Source organism: Lathyrus oleraceus, chromosome 3 (assembly GCF_024323335.1).
Source record: "Lathyrus oleraceus cultivar Zhongwan6 chromosome 3, CAAS_Psat_ZW6_1.0, whole genome shotgun sequence".
NCBI classification, from domain to species: domain Eukaryota; kingdom Viridiplantae; phylum Streptophyta; class Magnoliopsida; order Fabales; family Fabaceae; genus Lathyrus; species Lathyrus oleraceus.
Window position 1 is genome coordinate 312,161,040 of NC_066581.1, and position 8,164 is coordinate 312,169,203.

Below are 8,164 nucleotides of genomic sequence, written 5' to 3' on the forward strand. Positions count from 1 at the left end.
GGAACAAGACCAACACCAAACATCAAAATCTCTTTTGCATAGGGGTGGTGCGCAATCGCTCGAATTGCACCAGTTGTTCCAATCTTGGAGCTGGGACATGAGGTCAGAGACGACTATGCTAACCCTCTGTTGAACGACTTTGATAGACAGCTTTTTTACTGCTTGTCCTATCTGGAATAGATCTAGCCGAATTAGCAGATGAGGTATGATTTACCCACAGTAGCTGCCACAAAGCCTGCTTCAACAGAATGATGAGGCTGCTGATATCCTTCAGTGATAGGGGTTTCTCCTGCTCATTTTGCTTCTTCAAGTGATGCTCTTATGGATTCAGGGCTCAACATTTTATTTACAGAGACCAACAACTTATCTCCACTTGAAGCCAATTTCTCAGAAATCCATTCAGGAACTAATTCTAATAACAGATGGAGTTGTCCTTCAACTTCTCTTCTATCAACAATATCATAGTGGCTTGAGATTAATGTGTTGACCAGCTCCTCTTTTGTGATGACAGAACGGTTTCTAGAATGAAACATCATGTGAATCATGTTGAAGAGCTTGGGAAGACTGGCAATAATTTTCTTGCGTTTCTTAGCTTGTGAAATGGCTGGATCCCTTTCCTCTATTTCCATTCTTTCTTTTTCCCTAATCGAATGGAGAAGAGCATTTGGTAGGATATCAGAAATGTTATTATCAGTTGACAAACTGCTAGCAACATTTACATTTTTCACTGGAGTGTCAAATTTCAATGATCTTGATAACCTGCTAGCATCATTTTCATTTTCCATTGGAGTGTCAAATTTCAACGATCATGATGACCTTGATGACCTCGATGAAGGTGGGCGCTCAACCAACTTGTCCGGTGAGCTTGCAGAATTGTCTTCAGGGGTCATTAAATGCCTTTTAGGTGGCTTCAAGGCAGGTGTGGCAGACATCAGCCTGGATGGAGTTGACACATATCCCAATGGGGTCGACATAGGTTCAAGGCTTTTGGCAGATTCAACTTTGCTGTCTGTACACTCAATGGCTTTACAAAGTGTAGCTGGGATAACACTGGATGGTGTGGAGCATATTGAAGAACAGTTAATTGTAGGACATGCTTCAATGTAGATGACCACCATCTTCAATGGCAACTAATATTATTGCCTTGACAGCATCAACATTTTTCTGTTTCATATCTCCAGCACAATGCAGATAAGTAAATTTGGCAACAGATGTAACAAAAGCATCTCTTTGAGTCTGCATGCCCATCACAACAGTAATATGCACAACATATCGAAATCCTTGTAAGGATTGAGAAGTAGCTACCCTGTCATCACTCTGGTCAAGCGTTACACTGAATGCAGCCAGCATAGGACCCCAACATACTTCCACCATAAACCTTAGTATAGCCACGTCTGTGACAACATGATAAGCCGATTCTGATTTTCGTGAGTTTGATTTGAACTGCTCCTTCCTGGGAGTATAAGCAACAGACTCGACAGCGTAAATACCCGCATCTTCAAGCTTCTTAACATCAATTGTAACTATACCAGATGTATGAAGTTGTTCGACGGGTAAAGGACCATGTTGAATCTCTTCGGTTTCTTGGTCCTGTTGTTGTTGTGCTGTTTCTTAAGACGCTGCTGCTCCGTTTTTGACATAACAACGAGACCTTGGTGGAGAAGAAAATAGTGGAAAAATTGGGGAATTGAGTGAGGAGAGGGAGCTTTACAGTTTCAACATTTGAGTTTAATTCAGGTTGTTGAGCTATAAATAATATAAATGAATCAACCATTTGTTGGAGTGGCCATATTCATCTTATCATGTCCTTCCTCGACTTTCACATCAGAAGCAACTCCGCCTGATTATAGACACTCTAATACACAACGCAGGCTGAATGCGTGATTGGCAAATTCCTGCAGTACTCCCTCAAATTTTGCACCTTCCGGAGTGCTAAGATCCTTGCAAAGATCAGAAATGCTGGCATGGCCTAATTTATCCGCTTCATGGAGCGTAACAGCATGAGATTTCCGACCTGATGAAACAGAACCCATCATAAGATAGGATGTTATATTGGCATAAGGACTAATTGCAACCACAAGAACATCATCATTCATTCTCATAGTGTTGACATTTGACACGGTGAGTTGCTTAGTAGCTTGACCAGGTTTTGGTTTCACTGCTTTCAATGGAATAGAACTCAATTAGATTATTGTTTAAGGACAATGCTAAAGTTCCAAATGAATTCTTTGGAGTGGTTGGACAGAAAGAAATGGAGCATATCTTTTTGCTTGCTCTAATAGTATGCAACAATTTAAAAACATCAGGCACGGTAACTGTGATTTTACTTGTTTCTATGGGTCCATCGATCACAGTAGAATTATCTCCTTTGTTCTCATTACTCTCACCTCCATGTTCAGCTCCCTCTGTAGCCTCTTTACCATGCTTCTTCTCCTTTTTGCGGTTAACCCTACGTTTGGCTTTACGCTTTTCTTCGGCATCATACAATACATGGAATATTTCTACCATCTTTCCCGCAACATGACATGCCAGCAGATTCCCAGACTTGTTGAATTGGACAGTGGCAACTCTATCTTCGTTCTGCCGCTGAATCTTACCAAAATGTGTCAAAACTTCCCATCTCTGAAGTGATTTTTCCGGTCAAACGCTTGCTTGATAAATTCAACGACACTAACTCTATCAAGTTTTATATTTCTTCTGGAATGTCTCCAATCAATTGATTGCTTGAAAGATCAATACTCCTCAAAATGAGCTTATTATTCTTGAATTATTGTTCTGCGCCTTTCCACATCAACAATGCAATAATATCAAAGCCTTCCAAGTTCTCTCTATCGGTAACTGTGTAATATAAAACGGATTCTGTGGTAATAGCTGAGGAAACATGTTGAGACATTGCAGAAAAATTCTTTATGCATTTGGGAATTCGTCCTGATAGATTGTTCTCTGAGAGATCCAACAACTGAATGTTTGTTAAGTAACAAAGACTCTCTGGAAGACTTCCAGAGAATCGGTTCTTTCGTAAGCTTAACACTTACAATTGCTGTCCTAACCAATACGGTATTGGTCCTGAGAATCTATTACTTTCAACATCAAGCATGATCAGTTCGATGCAATTTTTCAAGGAGACATGTAACTTTTCGGTAAAAGTATTGTTACGCAACATCAATACCTTAAGTTCAAGTAATGATCCCATTGAGGATGGAACTTCACCGGACAAACTATTGTCACTTAAATCTAGAAATTGCAATGCATTCAAATTATCCCAGCAATCTGGAAGTTGCCTTGATAATTGATTTTTTGATAGATCCAACAAGAACAAACTATAAACCGTAGTGTTAGTACATAAAAACGAGGTAGTTTCTGAAAATTTGTTCTTAGACAACCGCAGAAAAGTTGCACTTCCAAAAAATGGGGGGATAGGACCTTCAAACTGATTCGAATCCAGAATTAGTGTACATTCTTTTGAAAATGTTAAGGACAAATTTGGAATTGTGCCAGATAAATTGTTGTGAGAAACATTCATGAACCTTAAATTTTTTGCTTGAGTCCAAAACCACACGGGAACTACATCTGAGATTCTTGCATTCAAAATGTCCAAATCAAAAAGATGTTTTTGACTCTGCAGCCATGTTGGAAAATTAGAGCCTAAAACACAAGAACTTAACCTTAAGGAAGATAGTCGAAAAGGCGGTACCCAAATTTCACTGAATATAAGTGATAATGAATTGCCATTCAAGTTTAAATCTGTTAACAAGGACATGTTTCCGAAATGAGAATCACTGATCACACCTTCTAAGTTATTAGAATCCAAATTCAGAACTTCTAGTTGATAAGGGAATGGAGACTTTTGCACTATCTTGCCATATAGTAGATTGCTAGATAGAAACAAGTTTTTGAGAGCCGAGAACCCTGACATATCAGGTACCTTGCCAATAATCTGGTTGCTACCTAAATTTAATTCTTGCAACAAGTACTTTGCACAGCCAGCTAATAAATTATGAAGTATCGGTGTAAGATCTTCACTCAACTTGTTACTTGACAAATCTAGCAACTTTAATGAACATAGATTACCAAATGATTTTGGAATTCCACCTTCTAAAGAATTAGATTCAAATATCAAAGACTCCAACGATTTTGGAATTTCATCTGGAAGCTCGCAACTTAACATATTAAATGAAAGGTCGATTGTTGTTAGAGATGGAAATATTGAAAGGTTAGGCAATGTTCCAGTAATTTGGTTGTGACGTAAACTAAAACCTTGCAGCGAGTATCTTACACAACCAGAAAATTTTAGAAGCATGGTTGAAATATCTTCATTCAAATTGTTATAATCAAAATGCAATGAGTGCAAAGTATGGGATTTGCAGTTAATGTTGGCAAAATCATATGGAATGGTGCCATTCAAGTTGTTAGAGGAAACAAAATCACGAGGAATAAAAAAATGAATGGAATAATGATATGAATATCAGGGTCAAAATCGGGGTGTAACACCAGTGCCCCCAGTGATTTTACCGAGATGGTAAATGTGGGGATGAGGCTAGAAGAAGGTGTTCGAGAAGGACGATTGTCAAAGGAGGACATATCGTCCAGCAAAAGATATGGCAGCAGTTTCAGTAAGAAGAAGGACAATGAAACCAATGTAATTTCCAGTGGGAGGCAGAGGAGGCCTCAAATCAGAAGAAGTCAATCATCCCGTCAACACCATCATCAAGTATCTTTAGTAATTCCCGTTTTCTCAGCAAATCAATCAACACCAATTCAACAACAACAGCGTCAACAATAACAACCACAACAACGAACAAACACCTACAACAACAACAATACCAACAATCATCAGCAACAAACTTTTAAGAGGAAGAAGGTTTATTTCGAACCAATTCCTATGACATATGCAGAGCTTTATCCATCGTTGGTTCTCAAGAACCTACTACAATCGAGAAATCCGCCACAAATTCCTAAACCACTTCCATGGTGGTACAAGCCTGACCTCCGTTGTGGTTTTCATCAAGGAGCACCCGGACATGACATTGAGAACTACTATCCACTTAAATATGAAGTTCAGAAGCTAGTGAAAAGTGGAATAGTGTCCTTTGAGGACCACGCATCTAATGTGAAGGCAAACCCACTACCAGCTCATGGAACTTCATCTGTTAATATGGTAGATGGCTGCCCTGGGGAGTTCAAAGTGTTTGATGTTAGTTTCATAAGGAGATCCTTGGTGACGATGCAGAAGGATATTTGCTTGGCTAGTGAATGTGAGCATGACCATGATGGTTGTGCTATTTGCAGTGTTAATCCAAGAGATTGTGAGATTGTGAAAAGGGACATCCAGTGGTTGATGGATGAGGGTATGATTCAGATTGTTCAATCCCATCATGTAGATGACAATGTGAATGTGATCCTTCCAGTGTTTAAGAATCCCGAGAGAGTGGTGATTCAATATGATAGCAGCAACAGTAATAGTATCAGTCAAAGATCTGTATCGTTGTTAGTTATACGGTTGACGGGTCCAGTCCTGTATGCATCCAATAAGGTTGTTCCTTATCAGTATAATGTAACTATGTTGAAAGATGGTCAAGAGGTTCCATTACCTACGACCAGTTCTGTCGTGAGCATTGCTGATGTTACTAAGGTGACCCGTAGAGGTCGAGTGTTTGGGTCGGTGTTCCCAAGAGATGTATAAGATTCAATAGTTGGAAAGAAAGTGGAAATGCCTGCAGCAGATCCATTTAGTGCTTCAAAGCGTCAGTCTGGTGAATCCAGCAATTTGAAAAATAATGATGATGATGAGGTACTTAGATTGATAAAGAAAAGTGAGTTTAATATGGTAGAGCAACTACTCCAAACCCCCTCAAAGATTTCAGTACTTTCTCTGTTAATGAATTTAGAAGCGCACAGAGAAGCACTGCAAAGAGTTCTTGAGCAAGCTTTTATGGAACATGATGTTACGATGGTCAATTTGATCATATTGTGTCTAACATCAGTTCCTGTAACAATATCAACTTCTGTGATGAGGAACTCCCTAAGAAGGGTAGGAATCATAATTTGGCTTTGCATATCTCCATGAATTGCAAAGATGGCGCTTTATCCAATATACTAGTTGACATCGGATTATCGTTGAATGTGCTGCCGAAGTCAACATTATCAAAGTTATCATATCAAGGAGCGCCTATGAGGTATAGTGGTGTAATCGTCAAAGCTTTTGAAGGTTCACGCAAAACAGTGATAAGTGAAATGGACCTTCAATTGAAGATAGGTCCGAGTGATTTCCATATTACTTTCCAAGTAATGGATATCCACCCGGACTATAGTTGTCTGTTGTGAAGGCCATGGATTCATGAGGTAGGAGTTGTTACCTCCACATTGCATCAGAAACTCAAATTCATCAAGAACGGAAAATTAGTCATTGTTGGTGAGGGAAAAGGAGGACATGATCCGAAATAAAAAATGGTGTATAACACGAATATGGCCTCAATTTTAACTAACTCCTCACATATAGAAAGATATGAGGAGTTGAATTTTGAGGCATGTTAACTGAGTTGCTTCGATTTGACCTCTAAGCACCTCAATCTTCTTGCCTACATTGGTAGGACTTCAGACAACCAAATAATCAAGAGAGTTGAGAAAGATTAAGAGAGAATCGAAGAGATGAAACTTCCTGGAAAATCCCTTCAATGCAGGTCTAGATTCAACTTTTCTTGCCTTGGCTCGTGCTTGATCTCACTCAGAATGCTTGCAGAAGTAGAATGAAATGCACAAAAGGTCTTGGATCCCTGGAGTTTTGAATCTCAAAACAGTGAGATTCAAACTCAATTTCAAGATGAAATTCTCAGGATTATCCTCTCAAATGGAAGGGTTAGGGGTCTAGGATCAAAGCTGGCGCGAATGTGTGTTGAATTCTGAGCATATGGAGCTCTGTTTATAGCTGGATCATGTGATATTTGCACCTTCCAAATCACTTTCACAAATTGGCAATGGATGATGCATGGGTGCATGGGCGTGTACAGGCCCATGAGATCATTGCCTTAGGTCCACAAATGAGTGTCAGAGAGTCTGAAATCAACTTGGATTGTAAGGCAAGTGTACATGGAAACTTGATGTTTGATCTTTGCCAAATGATGATGCAATGTGCAAGCCATGCACAGCCTATTCAATTTTTGTCCAAAATGGATGAACTTGGACTTTTTGGAAAGGTTAGATAAAGAGGAACAACTTTCATGTTCAACACTTTCCTACTTGAAGCTTGTATCATGATTAATTTTGAGGTGGAAGTTTGGAAATTTCAATATTCCACCTTGCTTAACTTTTTATGTGAGCTTCAAATGAGAAATGTGTCTTCATCAAAGTTGTCTCTCTTTCAAAGACATTCAAAATGGTCACCAATTTAATGTCATTTGGATTTTAAATGATAGGGTTATGCATTTTTGAAGTTTGGAAAAATCATTTGTTCAATGGTATATGTCAAAAATGACCTATAATGTAACCTCATATCACATGCTCATAAAAGTTGAATCAGCTCCCACTCCAAACATAAAAGTTGAAGTAGACATCTTTAATTTGATTGTGCAACTTGGAAATCTTCCATCTCATAAAAATTGAGCAAGTTATGGCCTTGGGAAGTTGACATTCAAATTAGGGTTTAGACAAAATGACCTATAATGTTTCAACATAGAAAATGATTTTCCAAGCAAAACTAGATCTAGGTATCAACATGAAAGTTGTTTGGAACGTCATTTAGAGTAAGTTTATCTTGGAATAATTTTTATATGGTGAAAATTGTAGGAGATACGGTCTAGGGAGACCCAATTTTGATTAGATGAATTCATCTGGCCAACCACCATCAACTAACTTGCTAATCTTCAATTCTCTTAACTTTATAGGCTCATGGTAGATCATATATGCATAAGATGATGAATTTTTAAGTTTCCCTTAAGAAATTTGATCAAATGGTGAGATAGTTTGATGGAGAAGTTACTCAAGATACCCAATCAAATTAGGGTTTCCAAGGCAAATCACCCTCAAACTCTTGAAGAATGCTTGATCAATATAACATGTAGGAATAAATGGAACTCATATATGATGTTTGTAACCATTCTTGTATAAATCCATGGTTGTGTTCTTTGTTCATGAGGGTCTCAAACCCAAGATGTGAACTTGATAGATC

The 8,164-nt window shown here is 38.5% G+C and overlaps 1 pseudogene; it reads right to left on the reverse strand.

Moving 5' to 3' along the window:
• Positions 1-1,267: 1,267 nt before the first annotated feature.
• Positions 1,268-4,435, reverse strand: LOC127131032 (receptor-like protein EIX2; annotated as a pseudogene).
• Between the last annotated feature and the right edge of the window lie 3,729 nt (positions 4,436-8,164).